The sequence below is a fragment of the Acinonyx jubatus genome, chromosome C1 (assembly GCF_027475565.1).
Source record: "Acinonyx jubatus isolate Ajub_Pintada_27869175 chromosome C1, VMU_Ajub_asm_v1.0, whole genome shotgun sequence".
NCBI lineage: Eukaryota > Metazoa > Chordata > Mammalia > Carnivora > Felidae > Acinonyx > Acinonyx jubatus.
The window spans coordinates 11350518-11371329 of NC_069381.1; the positions used below are offsets into that span (position 1 = coordinate 11350518).

The 20812-nt window shown below is 49.0% G+C and overlaps 1 protein-coding gene across 1 annotated transcript in view; it reads left to right on the forward strand.

Annotated features, from left to right (window-relative positions):
* The first annotated feature begins 8088 nt into the window (after positions 1-8088).
* SPEN (spen family transcriptional repressor) overlaps positions 8089-20812 on the forward strand; it is a 124671-nt gene continuing 111947 nt past the window's right edge. Inside the window, exon 1 of the mRNA XM_053207582.1 lies at positions 8089-8483. The gene's annotated coding sequence lies outside the window, so the exon portion shown is untranslated. The remainder of the gene's footprint in view (positions 8484-20812) is intronic.

A 20812-nucleotide genomic window follows, 5' to 3' on the forward strand; every position in this document is an offset into this window, starting at 1 on the left:
TGCAGGGTGCCCAGAGCGGAGCCTCTGCTGCGGGAGGTCCTCTGGAGCCACCAGACCATTCCGCAGAGTCAGCGCTCGCCCCGGGGATATGCCGTCTCCGCGAGAGCAGGACCGCCGTCCCTGTGAGCTGGCTCATCCTCTGTCCTCACTCTAACAACTGGGCTTGTGTCGGGAGCACAGCTCCAGAGAGAAGAGTGCGTGGTGGGAAGGAGCTCTGGCCTTGGGGGGTGCTCAGACCTGGCCTCTGCTCCTGAGGGGTGTGGGCAAGCCAGCCGCCCCGAGCCTTGATTTCCCCATTTGTAAAATGAGAACAATGCTGACCTCTATCAAAGAGGATCACTGTGCCAGAAAGAGAGAAGTGTTGGGCTGGTGAGGGTTCTCCCCTGGGGCTGGCCAGCAGCGCTTAGCGTTCCGCGAGGGTCCTGTGGATGCCTGTCAATCAGAGGCCTCGGGGGTAGGCGTGGGGGGGGGGGAGACAGGAGACCGGCCTGCAGTCCACAAAGCCGGGTTTCTCATCCTTGCTGCAGCCCCGGAGGCCACACGGCGTGGGGGAACTGTAGGGCGTCTCAGTTCGCAGGTGTTGGGGGGGGGGGGGGGGACTCCAGGACGCGGGCTGGCAATGAGGGGTTTGGGGGAGGATTCGGAGCAGTGAGAGTTTGCCCCCACGTGTGCCGTCAGGGAGCAGGGGTGACAGACTGAGAGGCTTGATTCATTTACATCCAGGAGGTGGTGCGACAGCCAGGCCTGGTAGGCAGGCGGCAGCGGCTCACAGGGGAGGGTGCTGGCCAGTTTTGCAGCGGGAGCCGCTGTGCTCAGGACACGACTACAGTGAGCAGGGGGACCGGAGGAGCGCAGCTCGGCCCAGCTGTGAGGGCCAGGCCGGCTCCCGTGTGCCAGGGGCCCCCTTGCTTTTTCAGTCACCAGGTTTGGTTCCGTTCAGGTTTTCCTATCATTAATATGTCACCTTGTGCTGTGGTTCCTTGTGCTCCAGCTTATTCCTGGTTGGGTGTGTTTCCAGCAATGATATGTGGATGGAATTCTGGGGATGCTTTAGGCTTCCGGGTTGTACATCATCACTCCAGGAGGGGACACTTCTAGGGAGCTCTCTGCGGTGTGAAATTAGCCGGTCACAAAAAGGCAAATACTGTCTGATTCCACTTCTGTGAGGTACTTAGTGTAGCCCAATTCACAGAGACAGAAAGAAGGGTGGTCAGTTAGGGGCTGGAGGGAGGGGGAAGAGGGAGTTATTTAACGAATACAGACTTTCAGTTTGCAAGACAAAAAGTTCTGGAAATGATTGGAGGCCGTGGTTGGACAACAGTGTGAAGGTGCTTTAAAGAAGCCACTGAACTGTCTGTACATGCTTACAAATGGTTATGATGATTCACGTAATGTTATATATATTTTGCAATTAAATATATGTGTGAATATATTTAATGCTCGGAGACAGGGACAGGGGCTGATAAAGTGATGTAGGAGTCTTGAGGGGCACCTGGGTGGCTCAGTCAGTTAAGCTTTGGACTCCTGGTTTCAGCTCAGGTCGTGATCTCCCGGTTCGTGAGTTTGAACCCCGCATCAGGCTCTGCTCTGACGACGTGGAGACTGCTTGGGATTCTCTTTCTCCCTCTCTCTCTCTCTGCCCTTCCCCGTTCTCGCTCTCAAAAGAAACTTTTAAAAAATTTAAAAGAATAAAATAAAGTGACGTAGGGGTCCTGAGAGGTCATCCTCCCGATCAGGCTGCTCATGAAGGCTGGCCATTGCTCTTTGCAAACCCAGGGAAATGCTAGGTGACCAAGACTTCTTGAAGGCAGGTGCTGGGCCCGGCCACCAGGGGGCAGCATGGGCTAGCAAACTGGGCATGGAGCACAGGGGCCCGAGGTTCTCACGCCCCTGATGGGGTCCTCAGTTTCTCCAGAAGCAATAATCCCTGTCTGCCTTCTGCACGTGGCTGTAGTGAAGAGGAGAGAAGAAAATGACTTGGACAAGTAGAGAGTGAACCGTGTGGCTGTGAAATTACTGCAACTGAAACACACCCTCTAGGAGGGAGACCCATGTCAGGAGACAATTCCTCATCTGCCCAAACTCCCACCTGCTAGGAGGGTCCCATCTGGGAACTCCCACGCTGCCAGCCCTCCACGTTGATGCCCAGGAGCCTGGACTCAGGAAGCACATAGGCGGGACAAAGGACAGCATGAGGTTGCTGGTAACACTGAGCCTTTCTGCTCGTCACCTCCTCTACAGGGTTCTCCTTACTCAAAAGCCATACCTATGTGTCAAGAGGCACCAGCATGTGCCAGCCCCTCCACAGCAACCAAATGCTGCCCCCTACTCTGCTAGGGACACGAATGGTGGAAATAAGAGATTCATGGAGAGAAGGGGATCAGGATGAAGGGGGAGAGAAGGCTGGGCTGATAGGGAAGAACCCCAGTGTAACCACAGGATATTTTCAAAGTAATGGTATTATCCATTTAAAATACAGTTCTGGGGGTGCCTGGTGGCTCAGTCAGTTAAGTGTCTGACTTCGGCTCAGGTCATGATCTCACGATTTGTGAGTTCGAGCCCCGTGTAGGGCTCTGTGCTGACAGCTCAGAGCCTGGTGCCTGCTTCGGATTCTGTGTCTCCCGCCCCCTCCCCCCACCTCTGCCCCTCCTCTGCTCACACACTCTCTCTCTCTCTCTCTCTCTCAGAAAAAAATAAATATTAAAAAAAATTTTTAATACAGTTCTTTGGGCGCCTGGGTGGCACAGTCAGTTAAGCATCCGACTCTTGATCTCAGCTCACGTCATGATCTCACAGTTTGTGAGTTAGAGCCCCGCATTGGACTCTGCGCTGATGACACAGAGCCTGCTTGGGATTCTGTCTCTCCTCTCTGCCCCTCTGCTTGTTCACACTCTCTCTCTTTCTCAAAATAAATAAATAAACAACAACAAAAAAAGTAAATAAATAAAATAAAATACAGTTCTCATAAGGTGAATGGCTACTCATTAAAAAAAATAATCTATGAAGTAGGCACTATTAATATCCCAGTTCAAAGACAAGGAAGCTGAACATCAGAGAGTTGGTGTAATTACCCAGGGCTGCACGGCAGAGTCAGTACCAAACCAGGTCAAGTGAAAACTACAGGCCACATCACAAACACATTCTAGAATGTTCCAGAACCCATTGTGTAACACAGATGTCTAAATCCAGCTGAAAAAATGTGTGTCAACTATACTTAAAAAAAAAAAAATATCCAGGGGCACCTGGCTGGCTCAGTCAGTAGAGCACATGACTCTTGATCTCAGGGTCATGAGTTTGAGCCTCATGTTGGGCATGGAGCCTATTTAAAAAACAAAACAAAACAAAACAAAAAAAACTCCCGCTGAGAAAAACCCTTAAATGTCTTGGGCCCCTCATCTTTTAGGCTGTAGGCCTCTCACTTGCAAGTGAGAAGTAATTTCCCCAACTCTTTCAGAAAGGACCTTGCATCATTCATAGTGTGTGAATCATACTCATCTCGTGAATGATCACCAGATTACAGACCACGGAGTGTACCTATTCATGGCCCTCCTTCTGCAGAAAATGTGTACTTCAGTGGAAAACTATGTCTGCACCCAGCACACCCTTCCGGGGTAAGATTCTAGCCTTTCATTACTTTTTTTTTTTTTTTTTTTTTTTTAATAGGCTCCATGCCTGGTATGGGGCTTGAACTCACGACCCTGACATTAACGGTGGCATATGCTCTACCTACTGAGCCAGCCAGGCACCCCTAGCCTTTCATTATTATTTTACAACTGTAAATTGTGGGCAATGGATCAATTAATTCTATCTTGTCTGGTATAGACCCCTTTGCCCCCTTGTAAATAACTAGTTTTGCCTCCATTTGCACATTTATTTCAATATTCCCGGCCTATACATGTGAATGCTCTGTTGCCTCTTTGAGCCAGTTACATTATCTGATACATGTTCATTTTATATCTGCGTAGGAGTCATGATTTTACCTTTTTTTGAAAATTGTCTGTAGCACTTCCTTCATCGGGTGTTTACAGATGGCACATTTAGGTGGGAGAGGGGGTGAGGTCGCTGGCAGGGCATCTCTGTCCCTCTGAGTTTAGATGCAGCAGGCATGGGGCCCCTGGGTGGCTCAGTCGGTTAAGCGGCTGACTTCAGCCCAGGTCATGATCTCTCGGTCTATGAGTTCGAGCCCCGCGTCGGGCTCTGTGCTGACAGCTCAGAGTCTGGAGCCTGCTTCGGATCCTATGTCTCCCTCTCCTTCTGCCCCACCCCTGCTCACGCTCTATCTCTCTTCGTCTTTCAAAATTGAATAAATGTTTAAAAAAAAACCAGATACAGTAGGCATCTGCCCCCAGAGGAGTCTCCGAGTGAGTCCGGGAGTGGGAGGGTCATGCTCAGGTGGATGGGATAGGGTCTTAGCAAGGTCAACCAGTTACTTGACCTTGAGACACAACCTCTTTAGGCCTGAGGGTAAGGAGGGGCAGTGGAAGCTGGCTTAAATCCTGAATGCTTGTTTGGGGTGAGGCTGGGGAGGTTAGGATGACTGATTATCCCTGACGGGAAGCTGGGTCTCAGCAGGGTTATGTAGCCAGCCTGGGAGGGCCGCACCTAGACAGAAGCCGACCTGAATGAGAACCAGGCCTGACTGGCTGGGAGACCCGGCCTGTGACCTCCCTGCCCCTCACCCTTAGGGGCCAGAGGTCTGCTCGAACTACCAGCTGCTGGGCACTGTCCCACAGAGTCCCCCCAACATCTCTGCAATCCCCATCTTACAGATGAGGAAACTGAGGCTGAGGGGGGATGCCGTGAATTGCCCCAGGACCCGCAGCCAGTGGCCACAGTGGGACTACACCCTAGGATTTCTGTTCATCTTTAGCGCCGAGTCAAAGCAAAGTCTGTGAGGGCCGACTTATTCCCCAGTAAAGGTGCCCATAGGGTGAGTGGCAGGGGCTGGTCAAAACCTAATCCTTAACAAGGGGCGCCTGACTGGCTTCGTCAGGAAGAGCATGCGACTTGCTCTTGGGGTTGTAAATTTGAGCCCCTTGTTGGGGGTAGCGATTACTTTAAAAAAGAAATCTTAAACATAATCCTTAGCAAAGAACCTGGAGTCTTGAGGAGATCTGGGCCCCTTCATAATGATGGTGCTGAGGGTCATAATAACAGCAGCTCCCAACTTGTGGGCAGGAAGATGCCTACAGACATGATCTCATTCCATCCTCACTCCTGCCTTGAAGTTAACTACCTGTGATCCCATCCTCCAGATAAGTGGCCTACGGGGCTGGAGGCCGCACTACTGGTGACTTCTAGCTCTAAATGTCACATCCCAGGGCACCTGGATGGCTCAGTCACTTAAGCCTCTGACTCTTGATTTCTGTTCGGGTCATGATCTTGTGGTCTGTGAGTTCAAGCCCTGAGTCGGGCTCTGCACTGACGGCACAGAGCCTGCCTGGGATTCTCTCTCCCTCTCTCTCTGCCTCTCCCCTGCTAGCGCTCTCTGTCTCTCACAATAAATAAATAAACATTTAAGTGCCGAGTCCTAATCCCTCTCTGCACTGCACTGGCCTCTGAGCGATGTCTATACCTTTGTCATCACCTTTAAGGGGGATTAAATAGCAGGTAACTAAAGGCAGTGTGTTTCCCTGGATGGGATCCCGGGATGGAAAAAGGACCTTTGTGGAAAAACTGGTGAGATGGAATGAGGTCTGGAGTTTGGTGAATAGCAGCAGGCCGGCATTGGTTTCCTCCTTTTAACAAATGCGCTGTGGTTTTGTAAGATGTTAACAAAAGGGTGAAGAGTGTAAGGAAACTCTGTGATCTTTGCAACATTTCTGCAAATCTGAACCTATTCCCAAATGAAAAGTTTCTTCCTAAAAAGGTAAGCGAACAAAGAGGGAAAGCCTGTGCGTTCTGGCGGGGTGGGGGGTGGGGGGCACTGCCTGTCATGGACAAGAGGACACACAAAGGCCATCAGATACTTTTGCAAATGGGCATGTGCTGAGCTGGGGGAAGGAGGAGTTTCACTGATGGAGGCCCAGAAGGGGAAGTGGATTCACAATTGTTCTCAGGACTGGAGCAAGCCCCTCCCCCTCCCCCACCCCACCTCGTGGCCCCAGATGGCTATGGCCAGGCAGGCAATGTAAACAAGTGCTTTGGAGATGGCATTCCCTAACCCGGGTGGCCTGTCGAGCCTGGGGGTGCTAGGGTGGGGTGCGGAAAGTGCTGGGGCTCCCCTCCACCCCAGAAACCAGGAGATAGATGTCAAATGAGGGGTAGGGGTGGTGAGGGGGGTCACAGAAATTCACGGTGACCTTTAGCCAGCGTGTGTGACAGATATTGTCCTTTCTGTAAACAAAGCAAGGATTCCTCAGAAAACAATATAGCCAAGGACTCTCCAGCTGGTCCTTTAAAGCCAGTGGGGATCAGAAGTTCATGGGGAGACACTGGGGAGAGCAGGAGAGAAGCCGAGAGATATTAGCCCTGAAGGCCTGATCAAAGGCCGGATCAGAAGGCAGATTCGAGAAGGGAAGGGTTGATGAGGGAAGGCTGAGAAAACTCTGGGGGCCGTGAGTCATGGGCCAGGCAGCTGGGGCTGTGGCGTGGCCAGAACCCAGATGGAGCCTCCCTTGAAAATCTGCCCCCCTCCGACCAGCACCCCATCCTGGGCCGGGCAGAGCTCTGGGGTGGCCGCACAGAGGCCCCATGTGGAGGGAGGAAACCACTTGCCCGGAGCTCCCGTTTCATTCATTTGTTCCTTCCTTCATTCACAAAACTTTCTTTGACCCTTCCGTATGCAGGTGCCTGCCCTCAGTTGAGAGCTCAGTTTAATGGGGAAGAGAGATAAGAGAACAGCCCCGCAAGAGGACACGCACGGCTGGCAGGCCTGGAGAGGAAGGCCGAAGAGTGTTCACCAAGCTGGGGCCCAGTGGAGGAGTGGGCGTCAGCCAGTGAAGGTGCTGTACTGAGAGCATTCCAGGAGCTTGCTCTCTTAGCTAGGCCCAGCTGAATGTTGCTGGGGTTGTGTGTGGGAAGAGGGAGGATGAGATTCCCAGAGGCAGGACCAAATCAGCAAGGGCCTCTTGGGCTGGGCGGAGAGGGTGGGACTTTTTCCCTAAGGGCAGTGGCCAGCCGGAGAATTCCCAAGCCCTGGTAGAATTCCAGAGCCAAGGGACGGGTAGGACATGGAATCCAGCTTCCCGTTCTTGAAGAAGCGGAGACTAGAGCCCAGAGAGGCTGTGAGACCTGGCAGGCCCACCCAGCTGGTTAGTGGCACAGCCCCAGGTGTCCTGACTTGTAGAACAGGGTTTTCCCACCCCTCTGGCTGCCACTATTATCTGCTAAGACCTACTTTTAGACCCAGGCAGGCACCTGCAAACATCTCAACACCTCCACAGAGAGGTGGAGGACAAAGAAGACCGTGGGCGGATCGGGGTCAGTGTTATGAGTAGGCTGACCCAGCGGGATGATTCCCGGGGTGGGAGGCAAGCGGGCTTCCGGCAGGGGTGAGAGTTGACTTGCCCCAGATGGGTGAAGTGAGTCACTGGGGAGCCATGTTCACACTTCCTCCTTCCTCTGGGCCTTGATCCAGCTCCCTGGAGGGAGGCACAGCCCAGATTCCTGGGGCAGCCATCCTCCCCCTCTCTCCAGACTGGGGTGCCGGCTGTCTGCACCCCCAACTCCTCCACACACCCTTTCTGAGGCCCTGGTAAGTTTCCATTTTGGCCCTGGTCATCTGACTCAGGCTTGACCCACCCTGTGGGAGGTCGGCGGCAGGAAGTTGTAACCTTCCCTCTCCTACTGCTGAACTCGGTCATGCATTTCACTGCCCTGAGCCACGTCCCCCCTCTCACCGGGAGGATGATCAGACATGGCAAAGAATCCATGGCTTCCCAGCCAGTGGAACAAAACAAATGACCGCAGCGGGGGTCTCCCCAGAGACCAGGTTCCCAGGGAGCCCTGGACTGCAGACCACAGATCATAACCCCAGTGGCTGTCCCTGGTTGAGGGCCTACTATGTGCCAGGATCTAATGCAGCCAATAGCCCCGAGCAGAACTATTACTGTCCCCATTTTACAGACAGGGTGTGCAACAGTCAGGGGGAGAAAATGACTGTGGCGTCTGGCAACGCTAAGGGCCCAGTGGGGACGCATAGCATGAATTCAGAGTGGGTTTTTTTCTCCTGCCCAGTACTGGACTTTTGTCAGATGAGGCTGGTGTAAGGATGGAGAGTTGGAAGAGGTGGCTGGTGACCTGGTTGGGGGGGGGGGGGGCGGGGGTGGCCAGTGAGCAGGGCTGGACTTCCTGGATGGGTAGAGCTTGGGTTACCAGAGGGAAAGGAAGGAGGTGAGGGTTCAGTGTCAGTGGTGTAAAGTCTGCAGCCGTGTAGGCACTGGTCATGGGGCTCTGGATATTGGGGTGACCATTGCTTATCGGAGGTGAGATTTGCTTCACATGGAGTCCTCAACCCACAGACTGCTCGGAACCGGCCCTCAGTGAGTATTTATGGTGTGAATGAGTAGCTACTTGGGGCAGGGTGACTTAAAGAGTATTTTATTTTCTTCTACCGTTTTTGTTTGTTTGTTTGTTTGTTTTAGAACAGCTTGATTGAGGTGTCAGTCACATACCATAAAATTCACCCTTTTAAGGGTTTTTTTTCACATGTAGTTTTTGGTATATTCACAGAGTTGTACAGCCATGACCACTGCCTAATTTCAGAACATCTTGATCACCCCAAAAGGAAACCCTACACCCCCCGAAAAGGAAACCTCTACCCATGAGGAGTCACTTAACCATTTCCCCACCCACCAGCCCCTGGCAACCACTAATCTACTTTCTGTTTCGTTGGGTTTGCCTAATCTGGATGTTTCTATAAACGGAATCCTATGTGGTCTTTCAGGGCCGGCTTCTTTCTTAGCATGTTTGCAAGGTACGCACCCATGTTGTAGCACGCATCGGTACTTTGTCCTTTTGAATTATCAGATATTTCATTGCATGAATACACCGTGTTGTTTGTCCATTTACCAGCTGATGGCCACTTGGGTTATTTCCATTTTCGGCTATTACAAATAGTGCTGCTGTCGACATTCGTGTACAGGTGTTGCATGTGACTTATGTTTTCCTTTCTCTTGAGTAGATAGATACCGAAGCGTGGAGGTGTCGGGGCAATTTTTATGTTGTTTGAATTCTTTCCAATAGGCACTTCATTCTTTTAGAACAAACCAGTATTTTAAAAAATCACGTTTTTGAAAACGAGGGGCCGAATCCATAGAAAAAAATAGTGGGCCAAACTTTGAGACCAGAAGGAAGGACTGGCTGGGAGCCGGGACTGAGGCCACCACTAGGTGGGTGTGTAACTGAGCAAATTACAGCCCTTCTCAGGGCCTCACCTGTGACGTGGGGGTGGGGCAGGGGTGGGCAGGGCAGCCGCTGAGCTGGAATGAAGACATCTCAGGCCCTTCCCAGGCCTGACAGCTCAAGATCTTAAGGCATCCTAGATTCCCACACCTGGTTCGAGAAACAGATCAGGGAAATGATCGGGTCTCGTAAAGTTCTCTCCCTAGGAGGATGAGTCCCCTGGTAGACCAGATTCAACCGGGAAGAATGTTTTAGGTCACAGCCTCTTCAATCTCTAATCGAGATGTGAAGAGATAGTTAACTTTATCTGCCATTTAACCTTCTACTTTAAACCAGTGCTTCTCAGACTAACATGTGCGTGTGAAATCCTGGGCATCTTGTTAATATGCAAGTATTGAACCAATGGGTCTGAAGTGGGACGGCGATTCTGTCCTTCTGACAAGCTCCCAGGTGAAGTCAGGGCTGCTGGTCCCCAGATCACAACTTAAATAGCAAGGCTCTACCCCTCCTACGCACGGAAAGGAAATGGCACTTTACAAAATCTGCTCATTTGCTCACTAGGGAACTCCGTCCCTATTGAATGTATTTTGACGGCTGTCTCAAAGCTGTTTGAGGAGTGGATGGATGTAAGAACAAAATGCTATGTCTGTTCCAGGAAGCACATGGGGAAAATTGATGTGTGATCCTCGCGATAACCCTGCGAGATTAGAGGGTTCCCCGTCTTGCAAATGGGGAGGTTCAGGGAGGGGAGGCAAATGGCAGAGCGGTGGTTTGTTCTCCAGTGTGACTCCGAACCCAGTGCTCGCTCCCTGCACTGCAGCTCCCCCTTCCCTCTGCCCCCCACGTCCTGATGTTCCCCAGAGCCCCCTTTCAGCTGTGGCTATGGCAACAGATGCCAGCCCTAGAAAGAAAAAGATCTGCTCCTCTAGACCTGCAAATTTATGTCGCAAAGATGTTCCTTGCAGCATCACTGGTGACAGAAAGGCTGGAAACTCCGCTGCGCGCTGCACAATCGACAAAAGATGACATAAAACCATACAAACTGCCTTCCTGTTGGCTTTTCTCACTCGTCATTTCTTTCTTGGGTTTCACCCCTCCTTGTTGTGTTTTTGTTTCTCATCCATGACTATCCCCTCCACTAGAATGCAAATTCTTTGAAGGCAAGGACATTGCTGGATCTCTAACTTCTGAGCACACAGTAGGGGCTCAATAAACATTTGTTGTCTGAATGAACCAAAACATTTTGAGAGCAGGTAAAACAAATCGCAGAACGGCGTGCATGGAACAACTCCATTTTTGTTTACAATTTTTTTTGTTTTATTTTTTATTTTTGAGACAGAGACAGAGCATGAGTGGGGGAGGGGAAGAGAGAGAAAGAGACACAGAACCCGAAGCAGGCTCCAGGCTCTGAACTGTCAGCACAGAGCCCGATGCGGGGCTCGAACCCACGAACCATGAGATCATGACCTGAGCCGAAGTTGGACACTTAACCGACTGAGCCACCCAGGCACTCCTGAACAACTCCATTTTTGTTTTAAAAATGTTTGAACGCAGGAACAGAAAAATCTGTAAGACCACATATTAATTATCTTGAGGATTGGGACTGGGACTTAAATGTCGGTCATTTTCACTTTCCATTGTTTCCTTTTTGTTTTTGATGGGAGTATGGATTTCTTTAGTAATAATAAAAAAGTAAATATTTTTAAAAAGAATAATCACCCAAGGGGTACCTGGCTGGATCAGTCTGTGGAATTTGTGACTCTTGATCTTGGGGTTGTGGGTTCAAGCCCCACATTGGAGGTAGAGATCGCTTAAAAATAAAATCTTTAAGGGGCGCCTGGGTGACTTAGTCAGCTCAGCGTCCAACTCTTGATTTCAGCTCAGGTCATGATCTCATGGTTTGTGGGATTGAGTTCTGTGTCAGGCTCTTTGCTGACAATGTGGAGACAGCTTGGGATTCTCCCTGTCTCTCTCCCCCGCCCACACTTTGCTCTCCCTCTTTCTCTCTCAGTCTCTCTCTTAAAATAAATAAATAAAGGGGCACCTGGGTGGCTCAGTCGGTTAAGCATCTGACTTTGGCTCAGGTCATGATCTCACAGTTCGTGAGTTCAAGCCCTGTGTCAGGCTCTGTACTGACAGATCATAGTCTGGAGCCTGCTTCAGATTCTATGTCTCCCTCTCTCTCTGCCCTTCCCCTGGCCTTGCTCTGTCTCTCTTTCTCTCAAAAATAAATAAACATTTAAAACTTTAAATACATAAATAAAAGGAAGAGGAAGAGTCCCCATAGAGATCCCTCACCCCTTCCTCCATGTGAAGATATAACAAAAAAATACGTGTCTGTGAACTAGGAAGCAAGTCCTCACCAGACTCTGAATCTGCTGGTCCCTTGGTCTTAGACTTCCCAGTGTCCAGAGCTGTGAGAAAATAAATTTCTTTTTTTGAATGTTTATTTATTTATTTTGAGAGAGAGTGAGTGATTGAGCATGAGCGGGGCAAGGGCAGAGACGGGGGGAGACAGAGGATCTGAAGCAGGCTCTGTGCCGACAGCAGAAAGCCCGATGAGGGGCTCGAACTCAAGAACGGTGAGATCGTGACCTGAACCTAAGCTCCCCAGGCAGCCCAGAAAACAAATTTCTGTTGCTTATAAGCTATCCAGTCTATGGTATTTTGTTACAGCAACCCAGATGGACTAAGATAAACATGTATTTGTATTACTGAAAACAAAAAACAAGGGCGATGTGTAGGCTAGCTGGCTTACAACACAGAGCAGCCTGCCGCAGGCTCCCCTCTGGCCCACAAGGCAGGTGCCACTGCACCTGGCCAAGCCTATTTTTGTATTTTCCTCTCCCACATGCCACATGAACAGTGGAAACAGCGTCTGACCACTGGGACCGGCAGTGGAAAAGAGACAATCTGCTTCAGAGACCAAATGCCTCCAACTCTATGCTGTCTCCTTACGGACAAGTGAGAAGCCCCTGCTGATCCCAGGGACTTGTCCCTGAGATCAGCCCGTCACCTCCCAACTTATGGACTTGTCCCTGGAGGCTGGGGTCTCTTCCCCTGGCTCAAACTTCCCGGGCTCCCAGTTCATACTGACTGCACACTCAGGACAGAGTAAACAAAGTCCCTGGAGGAGGACAGCTCGGTATGTTCTCTGAGCATTCTGGGGAGATAAGTCCCAAGTCGGGCTGTCTGTTGGGTGATTTATCTGCCTTATTTTCCCATGCAGGCTAGAGGGCACAGTGGTGAACTTCTCTTTGATAATGATCTCCCCAACAAATATAAATACAGCTGTGGGCAGAACATTAGGACTTCTTCCTGCCTTCGAGGAGTTGACACGTACCTCGAAATTAGGGTCCCATAGAGACTCAGAGGACTCTGGAATGCTTCCGTGGTTGGGGGTCGGGGGGACCGTGCTCCCAGTGCATTACCAAATGAAGAAATGCTAAAATAGCTTTACAAGAATTATAGTACATTTTATAATTTTTTAATGTTTTATTTATATTTGAGAAAGAGAGTGCAAGCAGGAGAGGGGCAAAGAGAGGGGGGCAGAGGATCCAAAGCAGGCTCTGTACTGACAGCAATGAGCCTAATGGGGGGCTCAAACTCATGAACCTTGAGATCATGACCTAAGCCGAAGTCAGACGTTCAACCAGCTGAGCCACCCAGTGCCCCCCAAATTATAGTACATTTTAAATGTTTACATTAAACAAATTAACCCTTTTAAAGACACACAAATCACAATGTGGTTCTGCTAATCAGAAGATGATGGGAATTTTATAGGGTGCCTGGTGGCTCAGTTGGTTGGGCGACAGACTTCAGCTCAGGTCATGATCTCACAGTTTGTGAGTTCGAGCCCTGCATCGGGCTCTGTGCTGACAGCTCAGAGCCTGGAGCCTACTTCAGATTCTGGGTCTCCCCCTCTCTCTACCCCCTCCCCTGCTCACGCTCTGTGTCTCTCTGTCTCTCAATAATAAATAAACGTTAAAAAAATTAAAAAGAAAAAAAGAAAATGATGGGGATTCTAAAAATACTCACGCACAACAGATCACAGGCTACGTGGCCTGGTAAGGGGACACAAGTTTAAAGTTGTCTGCTGGGTGTCTTCTCTCACTCCTGTCTGGGGCGACAAGCCACAGCACATGATGGTTGGGTGCCTACCATTCTCTGTCACATCACACACCTACTTTGTTTTCGTCTCCACACTTCTGTGCTGTAAGACCGGAACCTTCTCTGTCCAGTTCACTGCTGTCTGACACGTGGTAGGCCCTCCATAAATTTTGGTTCAATGAGTGGACATATGATATCCTCGTTTAGGTGACATCAGGTGCATGTACATACACAATGGGATTTCGTGATAAGAAACAGCGCGTGATGGGTCCCAGGGAAGCAACTTCTACGATGGATGCCCAGAGCTCGGCACCAGGGCTCTACTCCCGGCTCAGCGGCTATCTGTTGGGTAAACTTGGGCCAAATGCCAGTCTTTCCCAAGGCTCAGTTCCCCTGTTGGTAACATGAGGGAGGGGCAGACTGGCAGATCTCTGGGGTCTCCCTGACCCTGGCATCCCATGGATTTATGGAGGTGATACTTGGGCTGGATTTTCAGGGATGAGTGTGTCAGGCAGAAAGGGGAAGGTGTTTTCCATTTCCACCTGCTCTTGTCTCTGAGAGATGGCCTCGTGGAGGGAAAATCTGTTCAAGAGACCGTTGCTAGATGGAAAAGCAAGGTTCGGAAGGGTTTATCTAGAATAATCTCATTTCTGCGAAAATCAATTAGTCCTGTTACTACATTTAGAAAAGGTTGAGGAATACATACCTCACTGTTGACAATGTTGACTTCAGGACAGAACGTTTGGGGGAAGTTTTATTTCTTGTGCTGTGGATTTACATAGTGCTCACATTTTATGTGTTATGCATTTTATTTGTAATCCGTTTTTTAAAAAAAAGATTAAAACATAACCTCGTTGCATTGGATTGTTTTAAAATTTATGACACGTGCTTCCTTTTCCCTTTCTTCATAGAAAGTTCTGTTTTGTTTTTTGGAGGAGCCAAGATCATCAATTGCAGTAATTCTGCCGGGAGTATTTGAAATATCCAGGATTAAGTTGTCTTTAAGCTGAATGCCCCTAGATGACAGGACCCTGAGTGGATTAGAGGATGTCCAAAAGAATGTATGTGACATATGTAAGTTAGAAGGCATAATAAACTGTGTGCTTTTGATGCCCAATTTAGGAATTATTGATTATGTGTCTTTCTCTGTCCCATCCCCTGGTCCACACCAGAGGAAACCACTACCCCAAATTTTGTGTTTAACAGTCCTTTCTTTTTGTTGCTATTTCTCTTTAAAAAATTTTTTTACAAGGGGCACCTGGCTGGCTCAGTCAGTAGAGCATGCGACTCTTTTTTTTTTAAGTTGATTTGTTTGAGAGACACAGAGAGAGAGAGAGAGGGGGAGAGAGAGAGAGAGAGAGAGCACAACAGGGGGAGGGGCAGAGAGTGAGGGGAAAGGAGAGAATCCCAAGCAGGCTCCACACTGCCAGCACAGAGCCCGATGTGGGGCTTGAACTCACAAACCATGAGATCGTGACCTGAGCCGAAACCAACAGTCAGTTGCTTAACTGACTGAGCCACTGAGGTACCCTGCATGTGACTCTTGATCTCAGGGTTGTGAGTTCGAGCCTCACGTTGAATATAGACAGTACTTAAAAAAAATTCTCCGGTATATTTATATATCCTTAATGGATATATTTATGAACATTCATCAGGCCGTATGCCTATTTAATTTGTGTACTTTTCTATGCATGTATCTATATGTATGAACATCGATGAAAGGTTGGCAACAAAAAAGTACAGGTATTCAGGCAGTTCTACCCTAAGACCAGGGTAGGAGGGACCCCTGCCCTGGGCTCTGCTTTAGAAGACCCTGCTCAGTATGGAGTCCACACAACCCGAGGGATGTGCCCGCCCCCCTCAACACCCTGCAAAACCCATGACCCCCTTCTACCTTGGTCCGGGCACCCAAATCGTTATGAAGGTTTATTTGTCAAGATGGGAAGATAGAAAAATATTTTATTTAGCAATTTGTTAGCTTGATTTGTAGCTGTTACATATTTTTAAAAAAAAATTTTTTTTAACGTTTATTTATTTTTGAGACAGAGGGAGACACAGCATGAACGGGGGAGGGTCAGAGAGAGAGGGAGACACAGAATCTGAAACATGCTCCAGGCTCTGAGCAGTCAGCACAGAGCCCGACACGGGGCTCGAACTCACATACCGCGAGATCGTGACCTGAGCTGAAGTCGGACACCCAACCGACTGAGCCACCCAGGCGCCCCTGTAGCTGTTACATATTTAGACCTCGTTAGGTGAATCTCCACTGGTACTCTTTCTTTTTTTCTTTTTTTAAGTAAATGCTACCCCCAACGTGGGGATCGAACTCACAACCCCAAGATCAAGAGTCACATGCTCCACCGACTGAGCCAGCCAGGCGCCCCTCCACTGCTACTCTTGTTCTAGGCCCTGCAAGTGTTAGGGGTGAGGCTGTACCTAAGGCCTACCCCCGGAGGAGACGGGGTACTAGGATTTTTCAAAAGCTCCTCAGGTGATTCTCATGTGCAGCCAGAGTTGACAATCTCTGTCTTAAGATATCTTTTGATTTGTTTTGGTGGAGCTATTGTATCAATTCTTTCCTTTGTGGTCTGTGTTGCTTTTGTTTGTTGTTTTTTTGTTTTGTTTTGTTTTAATTTTTTTAATACTTATTTATTTTTAAGAGAGTGAGAGAGAGAGAGAGAGAGAGAGAGCATGAGCTAGGAAGGGGCAGCAAGAGAAGGGGGACAGAGGATCTGAAGCAGTCTCTGCCCTGACAGCACAGAGCCTGACGCGGGGCTCGAACTCATGAATGGTGAGATCATGACCTGAGCTGAAGTCAGATGCTTAATGAACTGAGCCACCCAGGCACCCCTGTTGTTGTTTCTGCTTTTGCGTTTAATTTTAAGAAAGTCTTCTTTACCTTGAGCTCGTAACAATCATCCTATCTTTTTCTGTAAGTTGTAGGGTTTGGTTTTCACACTTAACATCTGGATTGATTTGTGTAGCACGTAGTGAGATTAGTTCCATTGCACGTCTCTCCAAATGGGCTACAGATGATCCCAGGACCACTCACTCCCCAGCTCACCCTTTGCGCAGGTTGGCAGTGCTGTTCACATCGTGCTGCGGGTCTGCTCTGGGAGTCTTTCCTGCTGTGTTCCAGTAGGCTTCCTTTTCCGTAATTAATATTCATGACTCGAGTGGTTTGTTTCATTTTCTCCATGAAAGAAACCCCACTACTCTTAAGAAAGACTCTGAAACCCGTTCACCCAGATCTGTGATTGCTAATGGTGTTAAAATGACACCGCTCCCAAGGTGTCTCTGAATTTAACAGGGATCACACTTCAAGCAAAGGAGAGAAGTTCTAGCAGTGACATTTCAGCTGAGCTAGCCACTGAGTGGGGCGGGATGGGGGAGGAGGCCAGCAGCAGTGCCCAGGAGCCCCTGAAATCATGCTGCCTGGGAAGCAACCCCTGTTGGACATATAGGTCGATCCTGGCACACAGGTAAACATTTCACAGAACTGGGCAGGGGGAATCTGAGGAATTTGCTTACATCTCTAGTGGACAGAAGGGGAGACTGGAGGGGGGCAAGGCTAGAGAGGTATTTGGCTGGCCCCTGCCACTTACCTGGGATTCCTGGCATCGGAAGAATCTGTATCCATATGTAGTCATTGACCCTGAACCTTTCTCCAGGGCCAAATGCAGCCTTTGCAAGACAGAGTGAACTCTACTTAGAATGTCAGGGTTTTTTTTAGATGAATGACTGTCTCCCTTAGGGAAACAGAGCACTAGACTTTTTGGACATTGAACACCAGGGTTTAAGGAGCCTCTGTCACCCTCAGAACCAAATTCAAGTTTTAAAACATTTTTTTTAAATGTTTATTTATGTTTGGGAGACTGAGACAGAGCATGAACATGGGAGGGGCAGAGAGAGAGAGAGACACAGAATCCGAAGCAGGTTCCAGGCTCTGAGCTGTCAGCACAGAGCCCGACGCCGGGCTCAAACTCATGGACTGCCAGATCATGACCTGAGCTGAAGTCGGCCACTTAACCGACTGAGCCACCCAGGTGCCCCCAAATTCAAGTTTTAGTTTCTTCCTTTATAGATTTATGGTAATTCTGCTTCCATCAAAAAGTTCTAATGAGCTGAAGTCTTGGAAAGGGCTTTGAAAGTGGCACAGCTCCTACCAAATGTTAGCTGCATGGATGAAATGCCTGTCCAGCCCCTAGTTGAATGTCATCCCGAATGATTATGCTCCAAGCCTCTCCTGAGGGAGAAAAAAAGAGGTAATTGGGTTGATATTTTGTAATTCACTTACCCTAAATAACACTGGGCAAGAGCTGAATCACAACACGTGAATTATATAGCCTGGACATAAGATTGTTGGAAACATTCCCCAACATGTTTAGCCAAAATGTTGTTCATTCCTCAATGTTCTCCTTCTTGTGTATCCCACTCCCAGCCAAGGACAGACTCGGCCTTAAGGGAGAAGTAGCTTGAATTCAACAACATTGTATTTAGCATCTTTATTTTTAAGCGGATTTATTTATTTTAAGTAGGCCCCACACCCAATGTGGGGCTTGAATTCATGACCCCGAGATCAAGAGTCCCACGCTCTTCCGACTGACACAGCCAGTCGCCCCCTGTTTAGCATCTTCTTATATTCCTACATTGAGCCAGACCTCTTCTGGTAAGGAGGGCCCCAGAACCAGAGGCCCGCAAGAGACCAAAGCAACAGTTGTCAGAGACGTCATGAAGTGGTTTGGGCATTAGACGAGAGGATGTAGTAAGGGAATAAACATCAAGATTCCTTCCAGCTCTAAAGTTGGCGTGGATGAGTTCCTGCCCTCTAGAAGCTGACAATCTGGTTAGGGCGATCAGGCATGAAACCACATGAGTATGGGTAGAAAAAAAGGCGAAAATGAATGACAATAAAGAAACTGCTCTAAGACCTCGGAGTCCAGAGGGGACTGGAGAGGGATACATTCTTAGAGGTGACTCTTGAAGTGCGTGGGGTGGGGGTGGGCCTGAGAAGCGGAAAGGGAGGGGAGAAGACAGCTGTGGGAAGAGGCTGGAATCCAATCCATCACATCTCTGAGGCAGATGCAAACGTAAATCAGAATTTCAGTCCTGAAGAAATTCTGAAATGCCATCTTGGTGTCGGTCATGTGACATCTTCTTCAAGGTGAAACTGGTTGGTTCTGTGGGCAACGGGGCAGGCTGTTCTTTGTTTCAGGGCAGCGATCCACCGGAGTCAGGTGGAAACCCCACCCAAGGATGGCCCATTAGCGTCGTGACAAGAGTGGGTTTCTGGGGGGCACCTGGCTGGCTCAGCAGATGGAATGTGCAACTCTTGGTCTTGAGGTTATGAGTTCAAGCCCCATGTTGGTGTGGAACTTACTTAAAAAAAAAAAAGTGGGCTTCTCGGGGGCACCTGGCTGGCTCAGTGAATGGAGTGTGCAAGTCTTGGTCTTGAGGTTATGAGTTCGAGCCCCATGTTGGTGTGGAGCTTACTTAAAAAACAAAAACAAAAAAAAGAGTGGGCAGCAACATTACAGTTGAAGGGAAGGACTATAGCTTGCTAGTCAGTGGGAGGTGGCTAATCCAACCGGGCAAATGCTCCTTACATTCTGGACATTGCTGGGGCATTGTAGAGCTCACAGGCACTCATACATATGCTCAGCTTTGCACGGTGCACAGCAGGGTCGTCATCCTCATATTGTAGACGAGGAAGCTGAAGGCAAATGATTTCCCTCTTACCTAGCAAGCCACAAGCTAGGCTGAGACCCAGTTTTCCTGACCCCTGATCAAGCGCTCATTCCTTAAAGAAGGCTGGCACATGGACCCCGAGTGGGGGGTCAGAACTCTGCAAAGCTGAGGAGTGGGGAAAAGCCTGCTTCTTCCTTCTCTCAGCCCACCTTTGCATATATAGTTATAAATACACCATTTTACGTTTCCAGACACAATGTCTGGGCCTCCGCTCCTCTCCAAATCCACATTCAACTTTCTGTCACATCCTTGTTAAGATGTACTGACGATAAAGTTAAATGTATTTTTTCGGATGTAAGAATATCGCATTTGCGTGAGGGATGAATCTTAAATCAATGCGGGGTGCCTGGCTCAAACTCAGTCAGTTGGGCCTCTGACATCTGATTTTAGTTCAGGTCATGATCTTGAAATTCGTGGGACCGAGCCCCGCACTGGGCTCTGTGCTGACAGCGTGGAACCTGCTTGAGATTCTCTGTCTCCCTCTCTCTCTCTGCCCCTCCACTGCTCAAGCGTACTCTCTTTCTCAAGATAAATAAGTATCTTTAAAAAAAGAAACAAGAAACAAGAACTGCTAGTGTTTAAAGCCGACCAGTGTGAAGTTGGCAGACGTCTTTTTTGGGGGGGTCAATGTGTCTTCTAATGTCCCTTCTATCACGCTGGAAGGGCACGTGTCTTCCAAGAAAAAGAAACAAACAGGAACTATAGTTGACTTTTAAACGTGTAGAAGATTCAACCGGAAAGGCTCTCTGAGATTATCTAGTCCAGAAGTTGGCAAACTTTAGCCCTGGGCCAGATCTGGCTCACTGCCTATTTTTTCCGACAGCCTGAGCATGAAACATGTTTTTTTTTTTTTACATTTTTTTTTCAACGTTTATTTATTTTTGGGACAGAGAGAGACAGAGCATGAACGGGGGAGGGGCAGAGAGAGAGGGAGACACAGAATTGGAAACAGGCTCCAGGCTCCAAGCCATCAGCCCAGAGCCCGACCTGGGGCTCGAACTCACGCGAGATCGTGACCTGGCTGAAGTCGGACGCTCAACCGACTGTGCCACCCAGGCGCCCCTTTTTTTACATTTTTAAATGGTTCAAAAAATAATTGAAAGAAGAATAATGCTTCGTGACATGGGAATATTACAGGAAATTCAAAATTTCGTTTCCATAATAAAGTTTTATTGGAACATCTCCACACTCATTTGCTTACAGTTTGTGGATGCTTTTGAGCGACGGTGCCAGAGCTGAGTAGTTGCCACAGAGACAATATGGCTCATCAAGCCCCACATGGTATGATCTGGCCTTTTGCAGAACTTGGCTGACCCCTGGACGAGACCAGCAGCTCCCGTTCTGTTGGGGAATTGAGACACAGAGAGAAAAAAATGACCGGCCTGAGATCACACAGTCTGCCAATGGTCAATTGAGAACTCTTGGCTCCCTGTCAGGGCTCTTTTCACTACACTACCACATCAAAGCAGATAAGAAGCTTCTGGGTTTATTATGACAATGACCGCTTGGTCCTTAGCCCTTTTGTATGGCTTCTCTCTGCTCCTCACACACAGGCCTGATCTAAGCTTTAGAATGAGTGAGAAGGTGCAGGGAGGGACACCTCGGTGGC